This window comes from Plectropomus leopardus, chromosome 4, assembly GCF_026936395.1.
Source record: "Plectropomus leopardus strain MGB_pleo_1.0 chromosome 4, ASM2693639v1, whole genome shotgun sequence".
NCBI classification, from domain to species: Eukaryota; Metazoa; Chordata; class Actinopteri; order Perciformes; family Serranidae; genus Plectropomus; species Plectropomus leopardus.
The window spans coordinates 30,961,064-30,983,346 of NC_142179.1; the positions used below are offsets into that span (position 1 = coordinate 30,961,064).

General features: G+C 42.8%; 1 protein-coding gene across 2 annotated transcripts in view; it reads left to right on the plus strand.

Annotated features, from left to right (window-relative positions):
• Positions 1 to 22,283, plus strand: part of fbrsl1 (fibrosin-like 1) — a 312,051-nt gene that overhangs the window by 200,443 nt on the left and 89,325 nt on the right. For both annotated transcript variants that reach the window (XM_042488366.2, XM_088077100.1), the window contains one exon: positions 8,288 to 8,317. The gene's annotated coding sequence lies outside the window, so the exon portion shown is untranslated. The remainder of the gene's footprint in view (positions 1 to 8,287; positions 8,318 to 22,283) is intronic.

The following is a 22,283-nucleotide window of genomic DNA, read 5'->3' on the forward strand; positions in this document are numbered from 1 at the left end:
GGGTTGCTGGATGAGGTGTGCCCCACGTGGCCACCTGAGGAGGGAGCAGAGCGTAGAGAGCGGTTGAATCCAGTTGCAGCCGTTGCCACAGGACACTCATTTGTAATTCTGTACCCTCCCTACAATAACGTTTGATCATTGCAGAGGGGGGACAGGAGGTACAAGGCGGGGGGAAGGGGGTTGGAGCCTTCTCCCTCTCTCTTCTCTCTCCCCCCTCCAAACCCCCTGCCCACCCTCTCGCAATTGCTGTCACCCAGTATGAATGCCCCCTCTGGCCCGATGACAAGTCTAGCGTGAAACGCTTGGCTGCCCCCTGAAATTAGCAGTAGAGCCCCCCGGCGGCACATGCTTCTCATGACCAGCACACAGTGGGCCACTGCCAGATTCTTTTCATTATGGTGGCCTGCCAGCCCCCTGACTCTACCTCCTTCTGCCTCTTCCTCCATCCTGCCCTCCCTCTCCTCCTCCTTCCCCCTGTGTGTCGGCCAGAGCTCAGTAAACAGCATCTGTAGTGCTCATCACATTACTGTCGTAGTGAAGAGAAGGAAGGAGGCAGCCAAGCTTTCTGTGGGTGTTGCTGTGTATTTCCTTGTATCTAAGTGTGTTTATGTGTGCATACAGCATGCGATTTAGTGTGATAGTATGTATATGCATGCATGTGTGTGAGTACATGTTTCTGTGTGTTGGCTTGACAGGATTAGTTAGAGAGAGAGAGCTCGTAGTAGCAGCACAGAGAGTGAGAAGGAGCGAAAGAGGAGGGGAGTAGCAGTACAGAGCGATGCCTGGAGGCTCAATCTGTTCCTCACTGAGCTACATCACTGTTAGAGACGGCGGCTCGGGCCGCGGGGAAGCCTCCACTCGCTCCATCAAACTGTCAGGCAGCCAGCGGAGCTGCACAGGGAGACTCTCAGCTGCCCCCGGGGCCAGTTCAAGTCAACATCCCATTTCCTTGCTTCCTCGCCTAATTTCTCCTACGCCCCGACTTAAATTTCCAATGCCCAGTGTCTGCCGCTGCAGCTCAGCAGCACCGGGCCCGGGGCCATGTCAAAACACTGGGAGGTGCTGAGGGTTGTACATGCGTGTATGTGTGTGTGGGTTCACCTCTGCAGGCGAGATAGCGAGCTAGTTACAGTCACACGGTCAGCAGAGACAAGAAGAAGCCGAAGGGAGCCTTATGAAAGACGAGGTGTGAAAAAAAAACATAAATCAGTGTGTTTTTTTTCTCATTCTCTTCTACCTATGTCCCCATTTTTCTTCTGCGACTATATTCATAACACAGTTGTGTATTCCCCATCCCTTCAGGTTTCTGGCAGTTTTCTCCTTTCTCTCTGAGCTGAATAAATGCTCCCTGTTCCCTCGTACATCTGCCATTACTGTCTGTTTTTCCCTCGCCAAACTACTCCAAGGATCACACCAGCAGCCCTGTCGGCTCTGTCACTCCCCCGGAGAGTGCTGAAAGCAAAGGTTGAGGGATTTCTTGTTGGAAAGGACAAGGCGGTCCTTTAATTTAGTGAAGAAGGGGGACAGCTCTTCAAGTTTACCCCCACCGCCATCACCATCAATCTGTCCGTGCACTCCCCTCCCCTTCTTCCTCCTCGACCTCACCACATACTTTGCATGGAAGTGAAACAGAGAGCTGCCAGGTCTCAGCGCTGTTTACATGGACTCTGGGTAATGTTAAAGTCTGCTTAGTTTGGCCCTGGGTCAGGACTATATCTTTCTTCACCCTAGCTTGATTTACATGGCCCCCGCTGACTCTTCCCTTAAGTGTGTCAGCTCTGAACCAGAGACCTCTGTGTGTCTGGCTAATGCAAAGAGCATTTCCCTGAGCTTGTCTTCTTCAATCCTCCTTCACTCTCATTCTCTCTCTGTCCTTGCTCAATGGGCCCCTGTGAAAGAAGCTTTTGCTGAAGCCGTCTCTCTGTTTGCACAGCCAACTCCGAGGTCCCAAGCTCAAATATGGTTTTTACGTGAGAGCCTGTCTAGGCCTCTTCTGCTGGTCGATATTATTTCTACCCGGCACAGCTTTTTCTCTCAATCTCATTCCCTCTGGAGCCTACATCTTCACCGGGATCAATACTTTCCTAATCCAGAGCTCCTAGGCTGACCCAGGGTAATCAGCTGACTTCCCATGCTGCCTGCTGGGGAGGTCAAGGGTCAAATGGCTGTATAGATTTGATCCTGTGATCAAATCACTTTGCTAGGTGGTGCTTTCAGATACAGCTAGTGGGGTCAAGAGCAATCACTTGATTTTTTTTCTCTTTGTGGTTGAGAGTTAAATGCAGTGGTGCGATGTGAGCCTTGTAGACTCTAATATTAATACAGCTCCGCACAAGTTCCCAAAGCTTTTTTTTTTTTGTTTTTGCCCTGTTAAGGTGCATTGTAGCTATGAAAGTGTAAGGTTATCTGAATTATCCAAAGATATTTCTTTCTTTATATGACTATTCAGATGTCATTCCAACTCACTTTCATACTTATGCACACCACCTCCTCAACTTTGAAGTTACTCACTGCTTTCTCAATCTGTCTGTTAGGTGGGGAGAACATAAGAGCATGCAATGACGCATCCTGTTTAAAGCTGAGTTCAAGTAAGGATTTACCCTTTGTCACAAGGCCAAAGACACCTTTAGAAATCCCACTGAAGTCTCAGGCCTAGCAGGAGGTCTCCCAGTGGACCCAAGGCTATGCTTCCGTGCCCCATCAGAGTGGCCACGGTGCCCACGTCCCCACACCTCATCCCAGCATCCGCAGGAGGGAAATTGCGGGAGGAAATTGGTGTTGTTCCACCAGTATCCGACACTGCTTTGGTCCTCGAGTATCTAAATGGACCATTACCCCCTCTGTGTGCTCTCACTCTAGGAGATCTGGGTTTGTCAGTCCTCTCTCCCTTACAATCAGGAGAATCTCATATATGTCCCTGCAGAGATGTCTTCTAAATTGAAGCCATTTCTCTTGTCAGAATGAAGATGTCCAAATGTTTTGCATTGGTGGCTTGTCACCAACAAGAGATCAAGTGCTGCTGCCGTTTCACTGTGTAATCACAGTCACTGTGGCCTCTCTTTGTTTTTTACATGCACCGTGATCTTTTTCTTGCACTTAACAAGTTTTTAATTGAAGACATTCAGGTACTGGTACACAGCTATGTAAAAGCAAACAAAAAGAAAAGGAATCAAGATTTAATAGCCAGAGGTTTGACCAAGTCACTGTTTTGCAAGTCACAAGTAATTCTCAAGTCTTTGCAATCAAGTCCCAGCAGATAAGTCCCAAGTCTTAAACTTTGAGTTTCAAGTTCTGTTTAAGTCATAATGGAATGGAAAGTTCTAAACATTAGCTCAATGTCACTATTAGCTTTAATTTAATGTTCTTTGTGCAACTACAAATGTCAAAGTTGGAAGTTGTGCATCATCTGTAATTTTCAACCTGAACATTTTGCACGCTGCATTTTGTTGTATTTTTTGTACATGTACCAGGCTATATCTTTGAGCTTGGTGCAAGGTATCAAGTGTTTTTAAGTCAAAAGGCTCACGTCCAAGTGAATTCATGAGTCACTGGTGTTAAAGTATAAGTTGAATTGCAAGTCTTTCTTGATTTTCTCAAGTTCAAGTCTTAAGTTTTCAAATTTGTGACTGGAATTCAACTCAAGTCCAAGTCATGTGACTCAACTCCACAACACTGGTAGTGGCCACATCCATAGCTGATCAATTCGGTGTTAAAGTCAGTGCAACAATGTTTTAGAATGCCATGAATGGAAAACAGATTAAAACTTGTGAATAGTGTGAAATCACCAGTTATCCCTCTGCTTTTCTGCTGTTTCATTAAATGTATTTTACTACTTTTGGCAAAAATTATTAAAATAACTTTGATAGACTACAGCCTGGCAAGGTTTCATCACAAATGTTATTGTCAAAGCATTAATATGTTTATGCATATAGGTCTCTTTTTTGCATTCATACGTTTGATTTATTACTTTACTTATTTTGAGTAGGAACCGGCAGTGACAGTTAAATGCCAGCAGCTCAGAATACTCTTGTTTTGCTTATTTTTTTTCTACATTTCTTGCAGCAAGTACAGGGTTGCCATCAGTATTCAGGCAGACAGTCGTTGACGCCGTGCCAGCATTTGCATCACCGGGCAAGTTCCTCCTCTGTTCCTCTCTCTATCTCTGAGGCAGAATTCATGGCAGACTGTCCTCCGAGTGTGACAAGTGGAACTGTGTGATTAATTTGGCCAGTCGTTTTAATGTGCTCCGGGATGCGCAACGCTTATTGTCTTCTCCTTGCACGTCTATCGGAATCTGCCAGAGAAAATGTCCAGGAGAATCGAGACATCCATCCCTCCCTCCCTCTCTATGCGTCTTTTCTTCCCTCTTGCTCCTCTTTCCTAAGCCCTGCCTTATTTCAGGGCTGAGCTGCAGGGTCGTCATGGGGGCCAGCCCAGGTCGAGGCCCGGCTCCAGCCAGGGCCGCTGGCGGAATAAATCTCCTGTCTCTGAAGTGTTGAAAGCTGTGTAAATGTCAAACGCATCCGTCTGATTTGCTGGCTGAGGGGAGGGAGGGTTGGAGAGGAGATGCGATGCAGGGAGGGAGGGTTGTGGATGAGCCATCCGCTGAAGCTGGTCCCTTGTTACCCCGCGTAGCTGGCGGTTGCCAGGTGCAGATGTTGCTGCTTGCTCCCTGCCTCTGAAGAGCAAGCCAGTTGAGGTTTTTTCCGTTTCTTTTTTTTTTTTTTTTTTTTTTGGTTTGTTTGGTTTGTGAACATCTATGAGAGACACAAACCACTGGGGGCCTGGCTCCTGTCAGGCAGCTTAGTGAGCTGCATATCTCTCCGATTTTAACAATGTCCCCTCTGACCAGCAGACGTGCTGTTAAGGGAGGTTTCTTTTTGGGGTTGTGGCTTTGCATTTTCACCGTTTGCTTTTCTTGTATAGCCTTGCTAAAAAATTGAAACCAGTGTAGATATTCCAAGAAGCATAGGGTGCTAAATGAGTTGTGCTTCTTCTCACATCCACACACTCACAAACATAAGGAATCTTTTACCGTCAGAGGTTGATTATATTCTTTTCTTTGACTCAACCACGTGTAGTAGCCCAACATGACAATCGCATACAATACTGACGAAAATAACTCCCAACACTACGTCCATCCCTTCCCCCCCCACCCCCTCCCCCCACCCCCCGCCTGTTCTTACTGTTGTTTTGTTCCCCCCTTCCACCTGCCTCTCTCTCCCCCACTGTGCTGTGTCTCTCTCTGTCTCTGTCTGAGCCGTAGCTAGTATTCCTCTTTACGCTCTGCTGCAGTGCATGCTTCTTGTAAAAGGATAAGCACCATGCTGTGCTCTTTTGATATTATTTTTCCTCCTCGCCAGCTCCAGCCTTGTGAGGCCTCATCTCTAGTGTCATGGCTACTGCTGCAACAACAAGGCCGAGCATGCACCCGGGGAATAGACCCCGCCAGTTGTTCATCTCCATCACCTATAGGGTTTAAACTCGTCCCCAGTGACAGAGAGGAACTCACAACCGCTGTGAGATGGAAGGCATCTGTTTGGCTGCATGCTAGGAATAAATTTCCTCGGGTTAGTTGGATAATGGATCAGTTTTTTCTTTTATTATAATTTGTACATGGATCAAGATGGAGAGAATCATTGTCTTTAATGTGAGTCCTTGTTCAGCACCAGAGTTGGGAACAAATGTGGTGGTGATTACAGGTTGTGATGTGCCACTAACAAGCAGTAGAGAAACGGCTGACAATTAATTTGTCTGGAATCCGTAGTGTGAATGGGGAATTGATTGACAAGACGCCTAAGCCACTCTCTCCTCTTAATGCCCTGCACTCTGTAATGAAGGTCTTTTGACGAGCAGGAGCCCTAAAATTAGAGTTTGTAAACATTCCCCAAGAGAAAAGAGTATATGTCGCATAGAAATGCGACCAGCATTTAACATTATCCATCCCATACATGTTGGTATATGTTTGTCTGTCTTTTGATCCACTCCTACACTCTTTGTGCCTACAGTTGCAGCATGGATGGTGGGGAATACATAAAAGTGGAAGTACGGCCTATAATTGGAGCAACAGCCTTAGAGCCAGTAAAACTCCTGAAACTTCTAAATTACACAGTTTGCGTCATCTGGCGGATTTGTGCCGAGGGGGGACGAGGGATATCTGATGAGACTGAGGGAAGTTTATCACAGTTCATTTACACATACTACCCACATTGTTATGATACAAAGCTGGTTGAAAACTGGCCAAGTATCCCCTTAACACATGAATTTTATTTACTCTTTTTTTAAAATAAGTGTTCATTACCTATTTACTTTATTTTAGAGCTATCAATCTAAAGTTTGAAGTTGAGTGTTTTATGAATGTGGAACAAAGAAAACACATGAACATATTTTTGTATTGCATTTTCACATAGTTATCTAATGTAAATAACCACATGTTGAACCATATTTACACAAGCACTAAAGTCAGGCTATTTATGCATTTTCTCAAGGACATTTTCTGCAGTATTGTGAGGCAGCCTGCATTTGCTTTCACATATATTCTCTTTATGTTCACTGACAAACCCTGGAATCATAAATGACTATCACTTCACAAGTAGAAAACCTCATATTGAACATATAATTTTACTGTATTTATCCTCCAACAGGTTTATGTTGTGTAGAAATGTTTCCCTGTAAACAATAGTAGCTCAGGCATTTCTTGACATTTTTATTCTGCAGATAGAGATGCAAACACAACAATAAACCCTCCTCAGGGGGTGAGCCATAATGTTTTTCACTTAAGGCTTCTGCCAGCAAGGACTCCTGCTGAATCCCTTGTCTTTGCAGAGTAGGATGAATCAGGGGGCATGAAGGTGCCCCCCTCCTCCACTCTCCTCTCCTCTCCTGAGAGATCTTGGCCACTGAGCCCTTGCACTGATTACTCTCGTTACTTAATTATACATTTGGACCCACCGCATTTGCAACAAAGGGCCGCTGTGCCTCCATTGACCCAGCTCCCTCCTCATTGTGGCCTGCTCTGAAAGGGAGTCAAACAAAATAAAGAGGGTCCACTTAAATATGTTGCCACAGGGACTTAATTGACAGATTGAAGGCAGTTTTTCACTGGGGGCCTTCTCCCTCCCTATGTGGCTCTTCGCTTGAATTGCTCCACTCCTCATGTGTCCTGCTGTGAGGTCCAGTGGGACTGGCCTGCAACTCGACCACTCCTGTTTCCACAACTTCACTATCTATTGTCTGGGAGGGAGAGAGTTACCCGCCAAAACATTTAGCAATAAATAAATGCAAGAAATGGAGGCAAGGATGATGTGGGTTGTAGTGAAGTTAAGAATGCTGGTATGTTACCGTGAAAGTTAGATTTTTCAACCGACGTGTGAAATCCGAATAATAACGATTACTGACTTTATTTTAACTTCACACATTCTTCTTCTTTTAGAGTGAAGGTGAAAACAATTTCCAGTGTTAGTCTGAGTCGAATTATTTTTTAGAAATGTTGCTAAATGGAGTTCTCTGCCTGCGAAGACTTGTTATCTGCAGTATTCTCCTCATCAGTTTGCCAGTTACAAGGACTTTTCTCTCTTTTTTCTTGTTGTTAGGCTGCACCTCTCCCCGAGATATTTGAGCCTGATCGCTTCGTATCTCAATGGTGAAATGACTTATGAAATCTTAAGTGTTGAAGAAAAACCCATTTCACTTTTTGAGTGAATATAAGGTAATTTGGCCTTTGGCTGTGCGAGACAAGGCACATTTCAGAGTACAACCTCTCTTGTTATTTAGTTCCTCTATCCCTGTAAAAGTCTGACATAAAAAATGAAGACTGGTTTGACACAAGGCGGATTTGAAATACCGCACTTAATAGAGTGTACTATGTTTGAGTATTCAGAGTCTAAGCTTTCTGTGTCCTTGAGATACTATCGTCCAATTTTAAAGCACTCTTAAAAGGCTAAATGACAAGATGCAGCTGAATGCAAAGTCATTGAACAGGCTCTTTATAATACAACCCAGTGTATAGTATTATTCGTTTTTCATCTTTTGTGAATTTTCAGCATTGAATTTGCAACAGAAACACCAGAATGGCGTTCTGTGCGTCTGTGCCGCTTTTGAAACATGAAAAACTCTCTTAGTCTACCACACTCTCCTTTCCCTCTTCATCCTCTGCCGTTTGCACTGAAAGCTGTCACTGAATGAGAGGTTGCACACAAAAATAACATCTGCACTGATTATGGGCTACTGGGGGGAGCCAAATGAATAATTCCTTATATTTCCTGTGTCTGTCTCTTTTCTGTTACAGTGTGACAGCGAGAGTGACATTGACGACAAGGTAAGACTGCTTTTCCTGTGTTTATTCACCCACCACATGAAGTGGCTGAGAGTTGTGAATAACAAATTTCAGCTCTCAACTAAAGAAGGGAAACAGTCATTGTGTGTTGTTGGCGAAAAAAGATGTGGGGTAAAAAGACACTGCCGGTCCCTACACTGTTGATCATTTGCGTCTTACAGAGCAAGAAAGTGACAAGGAAAATGCAGTACAGGAAGAAACTGTTTTTCCATCTCAGTTTTCTGTTGTGTGCATCTATTATTTTTGGAGCACGTTTTGCCTAAATATGTTTTAAAGATAGCCTAGATCATAGCTGCATGCAGTAAGCTTTAATTAGTGAGCGTTTAATTCTTGCATGACACATATCACTGGTATCTCTTTGTTTGTCTAATATACTAAATAATAATACGATATGATACCATAGCTCCACTTGGTGCCATTTTTATAATCATTCCAGTTTGAAGGGTGGGTTCATTTACATTCTTTTTCAGGTTTTTCCAAACAGGAAAATCTCACAGAGCCATTATAAAAAAAAGCAGTGACGTAGATTACAGCAGTGAGCGCTAATAATAACTGAAAGGATCAGTTCAGTTTTTTTTAAGCGGGGTTGTATGAGGTACTTGTCCAAAGTCAGTGCAATATTTTCACAATTTTACCTTTTTGTCAAACAGTCTTTACCCACGGGGAACTGAAACCGCAAACTGAAGTCACTTTCTTCAAAGTCACCAGACTCCTTTGACAGAAACAATAATTTTACCCTGCAGAACATGGGAGTTGTTGGTCTACCGCTGCACCAATTGGTTAGTTTGTTTGTGTTATTGTGTGACTTTCAGATCCAAAATAATGCGGCACAGACAGCAGTACTTTGCTAACCTTCTATGACAGTTAGTGAGTTAGAGGGATGTAGCTAATTTGGAAAATAGATAACACTGATTTTTCAAAGTAGGTTTGGGTCATCCACAAAGATGCATATCAGGCAGAACTAAAAGGCTTATATGTAGCAAGGTCATCATACCTTTGCCAGGTCTTGTAGGAAAATGTTTTGAAAGGGCTTGGGAAAATAGCATACTTTGACCAAAATTAGAATTTGGGGATTTGAATACATTAGAAACCCTACTGGGGAGCAAAGAAAAAAACCAAACAAATAAAAAAAAAACCTTTTGAAAGCTTTGCAATCATGCATGTTCCAGTCACAGAAATACTAGATAAAACTTTGGGAACAGAGAGGGCTGTTAAACAAAGGTGCCCCTGTTCCTTAACCTAATTTAAGATGGCAACCAGAAATGATAGAGGAGCTTTGGTGCAGTTTTCATTTTTGCTTGGTTGAAGTCATGTGGAATCACCATATGAGACGATCTTTGAGGCTTATGATCATTTCTTTGAAAGTTAGTTTTTAAAACAGTGGCTTTATTTTCCTTCAGCAAGGCCCAAATGTAAACATGTAAAATTAAAACTGGAGCTAACATTATCAGCAACTTGGTGTATTTAAAAAAAAAAAGCATATTATTTTAGCAGTGATGTCATCAAGTTTTAACCATTTGACAATTTGACAGATGTAGTCTATCAGTTTCACTACTGTGTATTTGTTTATCGCAGACTCTGAGGTGGTTGTCTGATGGCAGCCACCTGGTTACAAGATGAAACGCCTTTGGGGAATCTCACGCATTCTAATTCCTCCACAGTTTAGCAATTACTCCCTGGTAAATGAATGAGATAGCATGCCTAATCTCCTGTAAGCTTAGCTCCCAGTTCTGTGGAAATGTCTGCAGCTCTCCCTATAAATAATACATTGATAGTAGGCCCAATTTGCATTAACTGTAGCCTGGCAAGTCAATAGGCTTTTATCTCTTCATTGAAGCGAGAAGGAACCGAGGGCGCTAGCTAGTTGACACAACAGAGAGACGTAGCAGGCCTGTCAGTCTCCATACGGCTCCCTGGCATCACTGTGGGGGGGCAGAGAGGGAAGTAAAGTAGGAGGGAAGCTCTCAGAGTGTTTCCTTTTTCAGGCTTGTGTTTTCCCTTTTGCGCTACCACTTACTTGAGACTTGTAACAATTCTATATAGTGTCGCGAATTCTGACATTTAATACATAAAATTTTGATACTATGATACCAAACAACACTACTAAAAGAAAGAAAAGAGACAAAACAAGCATTGCTGAGGCAGTTTCATAGAAACTGAGCGGTGTTGCTGTGTTGTTGGTTGAGTGTCAGCCTGTCTGTTCAGAAAACAGCCCCATATTTGGCATTTGGCACCAGTTATGTTAGCCAGTTTAGGTGGACTTGGATACAGTTCAAGACACGGTGGACTATTAGACATTGCTGCCAAGCTTTCAGCCATCTGATTGTTGAATTTTGTACCAATTACTACACAGTCCACTGTCAAGAGCCAGACTGCAGCTTGGCCTGGGCAGGCTTTTTTTTCCTCTCATACACTTGTTCTCACTATTGCATTAGGAGGTATTTTAGCTTGCCAACCATTACTGCTTCATTGAAATTAATACTGTTTGCAACATATGATAGCACTGTCATTTTACTGGTGTTTACGCAATGGACTATATGTGAAAATTACAATTTGTTATATAATCATCATGCTGTTAATGTAAATGCCATAGGCAGCAAAATATCATTGTAATATTAATTTTAATATATTAAAATACTAATTTTAGTAAGAGAGTTTAAACTAAGGCAGCAATCATTTATCAGTTATCAGGCTCAGGCTTAAGTGTGTAAAACTATTTCATTCCTAGATCCTTTATTTGCTTTTTCATGTCTCAAGTTTGGTCTCGGGTTTTAGTTCTTATTCTCACTTCAAAATTTCTAACTCTTGGTCTTAAGCATAGACTGTATTAAATAACAGCTCCAGGCACAGTGAAACCACTGATTTGTGGATTCAATTTGAAGCCTCAAGTTTGGCATTTTGGCCAACACCATCTTGGACTTTTGAAGTCAGAAGTGATCATATTTGGACAAGAGGGTCCAAATGAAGCTAGTTGATAGCTTAATTAGCAGGGTGCATTTGTTAGTGCTATTGTTTTCTAGCAAAAACAGGCTTTTACCATAAAAAGAATGTACCTACCGGGAAAACTAATTATCCAACTCCTTAGAAGATCTTTTAGTACAACCAAATGCTGAAACATCCACATTTTTTTCTGACACCAACACTAACATGTCCATATATTTAACTATGACAACAACTAAAATCTCTTTCAATCTACATACTGTTATGTAGATTATGTTATTACTGTTTTAGGATTGAAAAATGTAATCCAATCCTTTTAAGGCCACTTAAAATGTAACAAGTACAGGTCTGCAACAAATATTATAACATATTTTTTTGAAAACACGTTTTTGAGAACATTACTAATATAGAGAAGTGATCCCTAGATATTCCTCTATCTAGCTAACATTAGCTCTGCATCAGCAAGCAGGAAGGAAAAGCAACGACGGAACCAAAGAGCTTTTCAAACACACAAACATGGACAATGTGTGTAAAATCAGAGCAGACTTCTGAAAACGCATCATCCTACTCCTTTTACACACTACTTAATGAAAAGTAACACCAGACCTGTGAACATGTCAAACTTTTCATTGCCATTACAAACAAGAGCCCAACATAGCAGCCCATAAACATAGCCACATGAACACCTTATTTGAAAGTGTATTAACTCCACAAGAGGCGCAAAGGTAAGTATTTATGTTTTCCATTGTTCTAATGATGGTAATGTTCCGTTCACATGAGCAGAGGCACTGAACAAAGAAAATCTTTCATTCGTGGCCAACAGGAAATGTAAATGAACGACAGCATAATTCCAAAACAGGTTTCACTGTTATGGAACCACTGTTGATGTACGTGTATCTGCCAAGAGTGCAAGAAGAAAAGAACATCTGGATAAAGGCTAAAGCAGCACTGACCTTTTCATTTTCTCAGAAACACATATTATCATAATCAAGTTGATGAGAGTTGCGAATCATCCGTAGCAAATTGCAGAGGAAAGAAGACGACTGGGAAAAAAAAAATACTTTGACAGGCCCATCACCAAAAGCTGAAAAAAGCGATGGTGTAAAAAATTGGGTTCCATGAGGAGAAAGACAAACACTGTCATTTGTAATTGCCCGCACTCAGGATAACTCGACAGCGATAATTTTCTGCAACGTTTTGCTGAAACAGGTGCCAGCTCCTCCCGTATCTTTCCAATGAAAACAAAGACTCCTTTCACATCAGATTACCAGCCACCTGAACACCCACATTGTCAGGATTTCACAGATTAACTTAATTAGAATATTGCTTCCAGGTGTGCCCCCAGGGTGCAATCAGTTACACTGTATTTGAATAAAACTGACGAGTTGCTGCTACAGCAAAGTCAGTTTGGATTGCTGCACCTTGTGAAGCTTGCGTTTATCAAAGCAATGCTTAAGATGGCATGCAACGATGTGTTTCCACAACGTGTCAGACTTGAATTCTTCTGAGATTGGCCAGGTCACCTCCAGTTCAGCGCCAGGCTGCTGTGAGGGGACTCTGTGTATTGTGTTCTCATCACTGGCATTTCTCTTCTTGGGAGGGCTGTCATCTGATGTCCAAGATTACGTGCTGTTTGACAGTGAGGAGTATTCAGTGCTTATTTTTCAAAAAACATAACATCCGTCACCTTGAATTGCATCGCTTATGCCTGAGGGGAGAAAGCCACATAATTAAGAGTTCCTTACGGAGCATTAACAATCTTTTCTGTTATTAGGCATAGCTATGCTAAATCAGATGCTCATGAAGGAACTAACCACATGTTGGGTATTAAATTACTTGGCAAAACAGGGACAAAGTGTGTTCGAGTCTGTTTGAGGGCATGCTATTGAACTGGGGACGTCATTCATTCTTTATTCTTGATCCAAACACTTTGAGCCACTTAATGTGTCTGTGTGACTGATTAAAATGTACTCACATGCCCCAAAGCACGTGTGAGCTGTTTTGTGCTTCACAAAAAAAAAAAGTGTGTTGAATGAATGGTGACATTTACGCAAACAAGATATCACGAGGACAGTGTTTGATATAACTGTGAATGAGATATGTGTTATTTAAAATACATCTTGTTTATATGTTTTTATTCAGCTCATTTTAGATGCTCATTAGGTTCAGCTTAGTGATTGAACTTTGTTAGAAATCTTACAATAGTTCTTTGATTCTTGTTTTTGGTTAATGACTTATTTAATGCTACATAAAAATTTAAAAGCGGAAACCCAGTGTCAGGGCTACATGGCCCTCCGAGGGTTTTTTGGAGGCACATTTCAAATGAGAAATCAACTCCAAGATGGGTGCACAGGCAACAAAAAAAAAAACAAAACACAAATGTATATTCTTCTAAATAAAGATTTTTCAAATGATAGAACCATTGTATTATCTTAGTTAGCATTTTACTGTACTTTTCTTTATACTAAGCATAACAAAAGAACACACTAGTATGCTGATATCGTCATAGCTAGCTAGCTAACGCTGCATTGTTATGCTAATCCTTTGATTGCATGTGACACACGAAATTTAACACAAGTCCAGCAGCAAAGTTGCTGCACTTGTTACAGATCCCCTAATATTGGTGCAGACTGGAAGGGTAGAAACACTGGTTGCTAACACTACCCTACATAGCACCGCTAGTTATCTGGTAATTAAGCGGTGTTCTTTTTTATTTGATGACTTGTTTGATGGCCTGAAACTTGAGTTGTGAACAAATCACAAGTGTCCTGACAACTGAAAAAAGCGAACTGTAGTCCATGCAGGAGGAATTGTCACTGCAGAGGGCGGCATACTTAGCATAGTTGTAATATCCGGTATCACCCATCATGTTCATTTAAGTAAGCGCCGGCATTGACAACTGTCAATGACACTGTTGTCACACTTCATAGTGGATGATTTGAACCACTACTCTTTATGACTCTGTTACGAGGGGCAAGGAGGCACCCGAGGCAAACGAGGGGAAGGGTTAAATATTAGCAATGAGATTGGGCCAGAATCTAGTAAATTTATTTTAGGTCAAGCAATTTGGCAACAATTGGTTTAAACTTGTTTTGTTTGGTTTTACAAGAACTTGTTAGGACTTACAACTTTCACAATCCATGTCCCAACTCACGGTTTTATTCAAAGTGTCCTTTCAGCTGCTATAAATGTAGATAATCCCCCCTAGCCCCCCCCCCCATCTCTACCTGTAATCTATCAACCAGCCAATCCTGTCAACCTCTGACATGTCTGAGACACTCCAAGTCGAGACGGTCATTTTCTTTCATTGGAGAGGCAGAGAAAGAAATAGAGCGGGATTTATCCCTTCTCAGTTTGTTCATGCACTCTCCTGAAGTGTCATCCTATCTCCATTAGGCCCCACTTTTCCATCCTCGCTGGCTCCTCCAATTTCCTCTGTATTCTTTTCTCCTGTGCAAATAATACGGTGGCTGTCTGTCTATGTGCAAAATGTTAGCATGAGCCGCTTATATCTTCTGCAGCCCCTTAACACAGCGGCCTCGTGTCAGGTGCGCTACCACCACCTCCGCCGCTGCATCACCATAGCCACAGCGGAGGACACCCAGGTCAGCTAATTCTATTTGGTCCTATTTGCCAAGCAGTCACTCAGCAGAAAGTGTATCTGTCTCCGGGGGAGTCTCCAAGGACCATTACCACATCCTGTCTATGAGCTCTTTTATGGCTCCGGTGTACTCATCTGCCAGGGCAGCGCACAGGCTCTGATTGACACATTAATTCCTCCTCTACCCCCTTATCTTCCTGCTGTGTGCAGAATGAATGCCATATCACCGCGTCGGAGCGTCTCTGCCGGCTTATCAGTAATGGCTCGTCAGCTACTGGTATCCTCCCAGCTGATGTATTGGGGGGGGTACACTCTGTGAAGTTAGCAGTGCACCGAAAAACAAGCATGCTGTGGGGATTTCAAACATATCCGTTAACACCACCACCACCCTCAACTCTATTTTTCCTGAAATCTCCTCCTCCTCTGGCATTTCCTTCTTTTTTATTTACTGCCTGCTCTCTGTCTGTCATTACCAGCATTGTCAGGTTTTACCGCTCCCTTGCTGTCGCCATCTTGGAAAAGGAAAATGGTAACAGTAATATATATTCATGTAGGTACGCCCCCCCACCCCCTCAAACACCCGCTCCCCAACCCCCGCTGCTTTGCAAGATCCAGATTGGTCTCTTAGAGTCATCATATTCAATAACAAACAGGCCACCCACCAGGCCGCTGACAACCTTAACGTTTTTTTACGGACAGGAAAAATGGACCGGCTTAATGTTTCGACACAAGTGATCATCCGTCCTCATCTCTTTAATGAAATTAGATTAAGTGCACCTGGGAAAGAGCTGAGAAAGCAGAATGCCTCGCCACCTCCTTTAATCTAAAACCAATTTGCCAGTAATATTCCTTTCCCCCCAGCTTGGGATTCACCGGCCCTGATTCAAAATGGAGGAGGAACGAGATGAGACCAGAGCTGACTGGTTGCATTCAGCTCCCCACAGGCACTGTGAAATTAGAACTGACACCGGCAACACAGGCCTTAATATGGAGATGTCATTTTTCTCCTCTTTCTTTTGTCTTTCTCCCTCCCTCGCTCTCTCCTTCCTTTTTTCTTATTCCGTTCCTTCCTCTATTCACTTTCCGTTTTCGCTTTTTGACAAGGCCTGAAAGTAAAACAAAACAGAAAAGCGAGAAAATAAGAAAATACAAGTAATGTTTTCAAGTACGGACTCCAACAAGGGTTAAGGATATGATTAGAGTTATGCCATAATCAACTTTTTAGATCATGACTTTTAGCTTTGTAGACGGGCCAGAAATAAACATCTCATGATGTTCCTCACATCGAGCAAAGAACCTGGAAACATTTATCTCTTTAATTTATATTGAGCTGTTTGCAACATGCTCTCATTTCTGATTTCTGCTCCAAAATCATGTGTGCTCTGCAGGCTAATGTTTTTCTTTTTTCTTTCTGTGGTTGTCAAGAGATACATCTGTTGTGCATTTAGCACACAAGTATGCGGTGATCAGGGAGCACATTTGGATTTGTCTCTGAAGTGAAGAAGGACGCCTTCAGTCTTAGCAGTATGTGATGTGTGTTTGTGTACAAGCTCAGAGGGAAGTGAGGATAAGGGCACGCTCAGCGGTGAAACCCAGCCCCAGTGCATGTTGGGAAGAAGAGGCGTGATGACAGAGGAAAAACTTGGGCTTCTGCAGGGCCAGCCAGCAGACACAGCGCAACTGACATCAGCAAAGACGGCTTGTCACTAGCAATGCATGTCACACAGCGATGCAGGGACAGTCAACATGGCTGTGGCGTCATTGATGTGGCACTCAATAGCCTGGTCCACATTCTTTCTTAAAGGTTAGCGTTGATGTTGGCATTGCGGATGAAAATAGAAGGGTTGTGGCGAGCAAAACCACGCTAGCCACTCGGAGCAGGGGAGGTGTGAAAACATAACATGGCATCAAGACTGTAATCTTCTTTCACTTACTGCCCGCTCTCAGCCAAGCTGTTTGTGTTGGCAGAGAGTGTTAATAGAACAAATAGTCGTCCCTTTGTTCTGTTAGAAATCATAACACACACCCCAACCCTCTGTCTTTGAAACACCAGTGCTCTGCTAACGCTTTGAGAAAAATCCTGTCACCACTCAGCCATGTTCAACAGCTTGTGATCATTGTTATTGAGGGACTTATTGTTGCCTCGATGAACACCAGGTTTCGGTATGTGTTTTTCCCTCCAACTCAACCAGATCCATTTTTTAGAGGTGGTTTTCCTCAAACACTGTTTTTCCCACCTGAGAGCCCCGGCTCTGTAATAGGAGAGTTTTTCAGCAACGGCCAGGTGAAATGCCCGATTGCACAATTTTCTGCTCGAGATCTCGTCAGTTCAATGATACAGTGATAGAGAAAGCATAGCATGCCATATCAAACAAGACAAGTTGTGAAGGATTACACCAGCTGTGGTGCCATATTACAGCTAACTGATACTGTATGTGTCTGTAGAACATTGTTAGCACCATGGAAAAGAGCTGCTGTAAGGGCCGCCGTTGGCACCCTCTCTTGTATAAAACCCTTTTAGTGTTAATGTTACAAATTAGCTTGCTGTAGAAAGGGGAACATAAAAGACACATAAACAGCTGGAATTGCTAAAGTTATTAATATAAGTTATTTATAATAACAATATATATATATATATATATATATATATATATATATATATATATATATATATATAAAAATATAAAAAATCATAAAAGTAGATTTTTAAAATAAGAGCTAACTGTCTAAAGAAAACAATAGGATTAAAACCATGAATTCAAGTAAATTGCATTATTTTTTAGGAATTGTGATACGGATGATTTGTATGTCCCCGCACTGGCGATAGCTGAGGCCAGGGGCATTATGTTTTCAGCTTGTCCATTTGTCTGTCTGACCCATTCTTGTGAACACAATATTTCAAGAACATATTAAGGGAGTTTCTCTAATATTGGCACAAATGTACACTTGGACTTAATGATGAACTGATGAGATTTTGGTGATTAATAGGTCAAAGGTCAACGTCATTGTAACTCATCTGGCTCATTCTCGTGGACACAATATCTCAGAAATGCCTTAAGGGAATTATTTTGAATTTGGCACAAACATACAGTTGGACTCAATGATGGCCCGATTAAACTTTCGGCTTTCAAAGGTCAAGGTCACTGAGACTTTGCATCCATCTCATTCTAGAGAATGCAGTATCTCAAGAACATCACATTTGGGACAATCATCCACTTTGAGTCGAGGATGAACTGATTTGATTTTGGTGATACAATGTCAACAGTCGGTGTGACCCTGTGTCCGTTGTATGTCATGAATGTGATATCTCAAAAAGATCTTGAGAGAATTTTCTAAAATTTGGGTCAAACGTGAACTTAGTGGTCAAAGGTCAAGGTTACTGTGACCTCACGAGACATATTTTTGGTTTTAATTTAGGAATTAATACGCTAATTATGACAACATTTCACACAAATGTCTCGTAGGATAAAAAGAGGTAATGATATTTTATATCCAAAAAGTCGAAGGTCAGCTTCACTGGCATGGCATTATAATGTTCTGCAAAAACATAAACCAGACCATTACTCAATGTCTTAACTCCAGAACATAAAGGGAGACATTTGGTCAGATACTGAATTGGTGACACTAATCTCGGGTGTCCATCTTCTAACTCTGCGGATTGTATAGATATTCTGTGCCTCCAGGTTGAAGATGTGTGTGATGCATAATGTCATTGCAACTTGATATGTTTGCAGAGGCCTACCACTGTTTTTTCTTGTTAGTAATCTGAATGAAAATTCACATTTGATTCCTTTAAAATTGTATTTATCCATATTTCCACCAAAAGCCTAAAATAAGATTACTGTGTAACATTAAAAGGGCTGCAGCTTTTATTGGTTGCATCACGTCATCTGCCTTTCCATATAATTAGATTGCAAAACATAATATCAAACATAAAACCTGCTAAACCTAATTAACCTGAAGTCAATTTATGCGTAATATATTTTGACTCTTACAGCAGTTAATTGTGCATCCTCTTAATAGCAAGTAAAGCAAAACACATAGCCCAGGGAGTCATCTCAATGCAGTTGTGGGACATAAAGTTAAACAGGCGGCTAAACTGACTAACCCTGCGCTCAGTGTGTGTGCGCTGTGCTCCAAAGCAGCATGGCACAGCATTCATTGTTTTTCAAGTGGCCTGTGTTTGAATAACAATCCAAGCACTATATACATTTTTCCACATGAGTAATAAAAGCAAAATTGACTCCATATTGGGTGCAGATGTTCTGTGGAAAGAGAAAAAAGACACAAATGTTTTTGTGTACGTGGATGTAAGATTTGAGTGTTTCTGATCGTGCATAAACATAATGTCTAAGTGGGTTTTTATTCAATAAACATGGTTGGGCTGTAATTACTTACACATTTCTTCTGGCTGGAAATGCAAGACAGACTTTGTGTGCATTTTGAGCTGGCGCACCAAGACTCATGTCTGTCCCAGCCTTGGCTTGTCTGCACAAGAGTTTCTAATGCAAGAGGACTTGCTTTTCCTCCACAACAAATGGCATATGCAATCAGGGATAAATATAGAATTCCCTGTTGTTATTAGGAATCGGTGCCATTGGGGGATGATGTTTCCCTAAAGAAGCGTCGCCTCCTCTTAGGCCAGGAATACATCAGTAAATGGAGCTTAGGTCCATTGTGGCTGCGAACAGAATGTTTAGAGAGCCTCAATTCCCTTCTCAGACAAAGAGGCCAGTCAGCTAAGTAGTGCGCTCGTCATATTTTTTTTGTCGAAATTTTATAAGGAAAATCAACACACATTAATCATGAAGTCACTGGTCACTGTTATTTCTTGAGGCTCTGTATTCTGTCTCCAAATATTTCTCCTGAGGCCAAGTTTCACAGCCTCGCGTCTTTATGGGAAGGATCATCTGCCGCCCTCATAATGGTGATGATGGACAGTAAAGGAAGTGAGCACTGAGTCTGAGCCTCTCTCCCACCCACTGAGAGAAACATATTCCGTCTTTCTTCTCGCTAACCACTTGAGCATCTCCAAGTCAATCTAAACACTCGGATGCCTGTGGATGGGCTGGCGACTGCCAGACCTCAAGCCCTGCAGGCCCTCACGTCACTTGGGCTCTGGAGGGAACTTTCCGTGGGCGAGTGTGTATGTGATGTGGAAAGCCGAGAACCCCGGAGAGCACGCTGAGATCAGGCCCAAACACACACAGGGGCCAGCTGCCTTCAATTAAGCCAGAAACCCCAGCCTCTGCAGTTCCTTATGCACAAAACCAGCCCGCTTTGATCTGCGCCAGCCAGGGGAGAAGGTACAGGGCCTGAAAGATTACAGGGAAAAAAATAATTATTGTATCAAAGGGTTCTCCATAAAAGTTAACAGTGGGATTTTTAGGCTCTGGGGGCAGCGGGGAGCAGGTATTAACGATGGCTGTCACTCACGTTCATTTGCCAGTTAGTTTCCCCTTTGCCATTTCACTGAGCTTTAATTAGTGGACACACCTGGTCTCTCTCTCCAAAGTTAACCATAGAACTCTCCCTGCCACTTTTTATGGGCACCGAGGATCAATTCTGAGTCATGCGGGGCACATTGGCGCAACTGAAGCTGATATGCTTGTCAGTTTCGGGCTGACACACAGAAGACGTAAAGCAGCTCTTGGATATTTATGAGGTTTGGAGCCACAGACAGAGACCAGCATTAAAACTGTCCCCCTGCCAAGCTCCACAGACGCAGGCGGCATGGGCATCCATTAAATTAATTTGACTTCATTAGTGCAGACCTGCTAGGCTTGGGGTGCCCACAGAGATGCCAGGGGGTGGGAGGTAGGGGGGTGGTGGTTGAGTGGCATCAGCCGCTGTGCTCTGAGGAGAGCGAACACATGGCACTGACAGGCGGAATATGGCCCCAGTTCTTACACCGGGACGGCTGCCAAACAAAGGCAACATGCGTCACTGGCTTTAGGGGAGCTCAATCAACACCCGGTCGGAGCATTAACGCCATGCGCGCCGCGCCACATCAGTGAGGGGGCCGCGGGTCGCTGGGCAGCCTGCAAGTCATGCGTGTGCACACAGTGAATGTGGCAGCGTGATATGATACAGTGACACTGCCAACGGGTTGACCTACTGCCATCACCTTTGTGTGTGCTGCCAGAAACGCTCATGTTATTAGGTTACAAAGCTCACATTTATCTCTTGTTAGTGACTTACAGCAATGATATATGTCAGCGGTTTCAAAGTTGCCATTACGTTTGGCATGCTAGGTGATTGCTCCATGCTTTACTCATACACAGTTCTACAGTGTAGTTGTGTTTGTGCTCCACGGGTGTTTTAACGGTGGTGATAAAATCAATTAAAAGCACAAGCAGGATTGAAATCCTGCAGACAGGGAAGCAGGGCATTGTGTTGACATGATTTCAGTCTCAGTACATTTGTTGACAAAATACTCCTAACGGGGAAACAGTATTTCATCATACACTGTAGGTGACTTCTTTTTATGATTGAGAGTAAAATATATTTCTTCTTGAGCTAATGGACCTGGTATTGAGAATAAATGACTGTGTTTGAGTTAGAAGTTGATCTTAATCTGTGTTATTTTTTCTGGATCTTAAAATCCTTTTCAGCCCCAGTTGCATCCAGCCACCAAAAATAATACCACCACAGTAAGGGCTGGCCAGACCAAGTGGCTTGGCTTTCTTGTTATTTTTTTTTTTTTCTTTTAACCATCTACTTGCAGCTAATGCGAACTCCTCAAGTTCATTTAGAGAGGTTACATGCTTTGCTTAACAGCATTTCTAACCTGCAGCCTCCCAGTCCCCAGCCTGCCTCTGTAACCTCTAGGCAAACCGCTGCCAGCTCCTGGAGCTGACCCTGGCTCTGCAGGGAGCAGTGCACCTGATAAATAGAGAAGTGTGGAAATAAATAAATAATGGGAGGCATTAAGTCCGGATAGGACTGGAAGGTAGCCTGAGGGTGGTAAGTGTTCTGTCTGACAGCAGCGAACACTTTGATCAGAGGGCCCCGTCTGAAGATCGCTTCCACATCTGCACAGGGGGAACGAGCTGTAAACTGCCAAGAAGCATTTTAATGACAGTTGGATTATAAAATGAAAGAGGGCTCCAGATGGCAGGCAGTGCAGCGGCTGTGGTTCTGGGGGGGGGGGGGGCTGTTTAAACTGCTTTTTTATTGATAAAATATGGGGTGAAAAATTGCGCAGAGCTTATTAGGCGTCCCGCTGTGATGTTGCTCAGCTGGCCAAGCTGTTCACCGTGGCCCCCGTCCAAACATGCCTCCATAAATTTTTAGCAGTACCTTTAAATCTGTAAGATCCCTGCTTGTTAAGTTCACCCTGGCTCCCCAAAACCCCCCACTCCGTATTTGTCCTTTGAAAGACTTGCTTGTGTCCGGTTTTTTTTT